This window comes from Habropoda laboriosa, unplaced genomic scaffold (genome assembly GCF_001263275.1).
Source record: "Habropoda laboriosa isolate 0110345459 unplaced genomic scaffold, ASM126327v1 scaffold9, whole genome shotgun sequence".
NCBI lineage: Eukaryota > Metazoa > Arthropoda > Insecta > Hymenoptera > Apidae > Habropoda > Habropoda laboriosa.
The window spans coordinates 2,208,393-2,212,110 of NW_017100191.1; the positions used below are offsets into that span (position 1 = coordinate 2,208,393).

Consider the following 3,718-nt stretch of genomic DNA (forward strand, 5'->3'; position numbering starts at 1 on the left):
TAAGTAAAAAAGTATTGACCGTTATTAGCCCTAAACCTAATAGCTAACGAGTAATTTCACTTTATTACTTGAAAATTTTCTTCACGTAATATCAAGTTGTAGATTCAATCTTGTAGGTCAATAAAAAAAATTAACGCACTACATAGTGTACCCTTTTAAACCATGTAACTTTTGTATGTAACATTCTTTCGTGCAACGCATATTTTGGAAGTTATAACGGTGCACACGTTGCGTGGACCACCCTGTATATCTACGTTACATTCGCTCGAATTTTATTTATCTAAAGATTGTATCGAGTGCTCTCCACCTTGAAAAACAATATTTACTTTGACAATTTTATACGTATAAGGAAAAGGATTGCCCTAGACCCCCGATACTACGTCGTATCAGATAATGTAGTTTCATCAGTGTAGTATCCCTTATCAGTGATAAGCAAAATTGATATTATCACCGACAGATAATTGTAAACGGTGCTTAAACGTAAATTTATCGCCCCACCAAAGAAAAGAAGCATAAAACAGAACCAAGAGCTGGAAGCTTTTCACTTGTAGAGAAGAAGGCGGAGCTGCTAAGCCGAAACCGAATCACGTTGCAATCCAATATCTCGGAACGACTTTCGTGGAATCTAATTCACGCGGAACAACAATCCAATCGCGAAAGTTGCTCGTCGAGGACAGAGGCAGAGAGGAAAGATCGATTCGCCATTAAGAGAAGAAGAATCGAGTGAAAATAATTCGAAAGGTGAGGCGTTGAAAATTATTCCAAGGAGTGGGAAAAATTGAAGACATTGTTTCGGTCTACGAAAACCGGAAAAAAAGAAAAAAGTAGTCGTTAAACCACATAAAGACAGGGAGTTACGTAGTTATATTTACACCAGGAATACGATGCCCCAAGGAGTTTTATTTTATATTTTAACTTGAACATACTTTACTCGTTAGTTTTTTTTTAAATTAAAACTCAAGGAGTTGTACATATTTACACGGGGAATACAATGTCTCAGGGAGTTTTATTTGATATTTTCACTTGAACATATTCTACTTGTGAACTCGTTTTGAAATTAAAATAACAATTTGTACGATCTCAACGTTAAGTAGGTTAGCCAACAGAAATGCATTATTTTAATTTTTTTCACATCATTTTAAATAGACCATTATTGTCGACGGAATATTGTTTTTAACATTAGAGAATTAATGTTAATATTCCAGGCTTAACATGGCGGGGAACAATGAGCAAATGGAGAACATCGAAGTGGATGGTAATGAACACGTACAGGAATGTAAGAGCCGATCAAAGAGAAACATTATCAACGGTGGACCACCGCGAGACGAATGTGTCAAAGATGGTGTCCGTTATAGACGTGACCGCAATGGCAAATGGAGGGAAGTTATCCCGTCATTTTCAGAATAAACAGAATCTACTATTGGGTAGGACCATATTTTCAGCTAGTATCTAAAATTCTTCAAATAAATTGAAATTTTATTCCTTACATCTTTTGCACATTTTTTCAAATGCACCACAATTTTTTAATTGTTTCTGAGCAATTATTTATTTATTTATACGTCCGTTATATTTTCTCCGAAGAGAAAATAAGAAAAACGTAAATTAATCAAATATTGTCTTGGAAAATGAGTTATATCAGATTGAAGGAAATTAATTTTCGAAAATTTTCGATCATCTGAATTCTTGAATTATTGAAACTGTTGAACCGTGTTAACGTTTTTCTTTTTCTTCTTTATAGTTTGACAATATTGTTAACAATATTTGTACCCATTTTGTGGCTTTCGAATTGTTTCTGAATGTAGTTTGTAACCTAAATACCATAAAACTTGATCTAGTTTTCCTGAATTAGGTTGACAATTAGCCCCTTAACCTTAATTATATACCAATTAGCCAATACGACACGCGAACCCAAACTTTTTAATGATTCTATATACCGTAGTTCCTTAATCACCAAATAATACGTCTATTAAGATACATTTACAATGAAGTTTTAACGAAAACAGTATAACTTACGTTAAACCACATATTTTCATCTATAATAAATAATATAATTGTTTACCAATTTTAAACGACAAATTACCCAAACGAGCTGCTTCGCATTAATACATGTAACAGCAATGAATTTCTGTAATTAAGTAAATAAATAAATTTCGATAACAGATTTCTAATAGTACCAAATATTTACTTTTCCGTTCTCTGTCTGTTTGTACATTATTATCGATACTTGTGTACTCTCCGTCTGTCATTTTTTATACAAAGAGGTCGACGCGCATGGAAGTGAATAAAATGTAATATATAAAGGAGAATGTTAAGAAAAGGTCAATTTTGGCATACGGCCGGAACGAAAAATTTTTTTACAGCATGATTCTACGCATTCTAAGGAACGAAAAATGTAATTGTCATTTATCCCGGAAATGATGGGAAAGTTATGAGAAATGCGGTTCAAGGTAAGAGTACGATCATACTTATAACTTAATTATTCCGTCTCGTTTCTTTCGGACGATTCATAAATTAACCACTTAGAAACTCATATTGAGTGTTATTTACAAAGATTGTTGTACATTAGTGTTTAATAAAAACCAAAAATAATGAATGAAAAATTAATCGAAACAAAGAATTCTTTGATGACACAATGCTTATATTCGAAGCAATCAGAAACCAATAATTATTTATTCTCGAAGTGATAAAAGTTATAATAACCTATCGTAAATATAATAAAATAATCGTCATGACAGGGTTACAATAGAAAAGTAAGACTCTAACAGTGTATCCACTATGAAAGCCAGAGGAAAAAGTATGACCTTACATATCAGCCTAAACATATGCATACGTACTATATGTATACAGTGTTCTGTCGAACTACGCGTAGGTTTAGAGACGTCGACTGTCCGCGTAGTTGGGAACCATATCCCGGTTTTACGGAAAACTGAAATCTGATCATCTGCACTGCGTGTCAATTGTCGTATATTGTCGTTAGAATAATAACAAACGAAGTAGGCAGTGTGTAAAGACTTAGTTGTTTACTAAGAGACAGTGTTTTTCCAGAAAAGGATAGAATATGTATGTATATGTCTCGGGGAGACAACAGTAAAAAAACTAATTTGTTGTTGTTTCATAGCTATAACACATCTTATTACAAGAAAAATAAACTTAGGATACGATAAAACGAAATTGTTGCAGTAACTAATCTAATTAGCTATACGTAGGCTCTCCTCTATTTTCAATTAACTCAATCATTCGATTGTGTACGTATATATACGTACATATTATTCACGCATACACATACCGTGAAACTGTAGCTGTGTAGCTCACAGAGACACGCTTCTCGTTCGATTTTTCTCCCAAGCTGAGCTGTTCGTTGTGTACTTGAATTCGGTGCACTATCTTCTTGTATCCAGCGGCACTTAATTCACACGAACGAATATGCTAAGTACGTAAATTGATTGAAAATCCGCGTATAAGCGAAACCGCTTTATTCGAAAGAGCACTGAATTTTCTACAAACTATGATAGCACGGTACAAACGTCGTTCGTCGACGCACTCATTCGGTAGGCTGGTAAGCACTAACTGCGTACGTGACGATCTTCCCGATTTCTGCTCCCTGTTACACGAAGCAGTTCTGGGAAAAATCCTAGGCGTGTGAGTGACCCTCAAGTATGTAATTGGGCCTAGTCAACCTCACGTACCAAAACATTGCGCGAGGCTCGCGATGTTTTTT

General features: G+C 34.5%; 1 protein-coding gene and 1 long non-coding RNA gene across 2 annotated transcripts in view; one reads left to right on the forward strand and one right to left on the reverse strand.

The window, feature by feature from the left end:
- The window catches only part of LOC108580341, a 3,730-nt gene extending 2,454 nt beyond the window's left edge, over window positions 1–1,276 (forward strand). Inside the window, exons 2-3 of the long non-coding RNA XR_001891476.1 lie at window positions 552–741; window positions 1,206–1,276. This is a non-coding gene — a long non-coding RNA (uncharacterized LOC108580341). The remainder of the gene's footprint in view (window positions 1–551; window positions 742–1,205) is intronic.
- Window positions 1–3,718, reverse strand: part of LOC108580263 (probable G-protein coupled receptor 158) — a 199,729-nt gene that overhangs the window by 145,246 nt on the left and 50,765 nt on the right. The window lies entirely within an intron of this gene.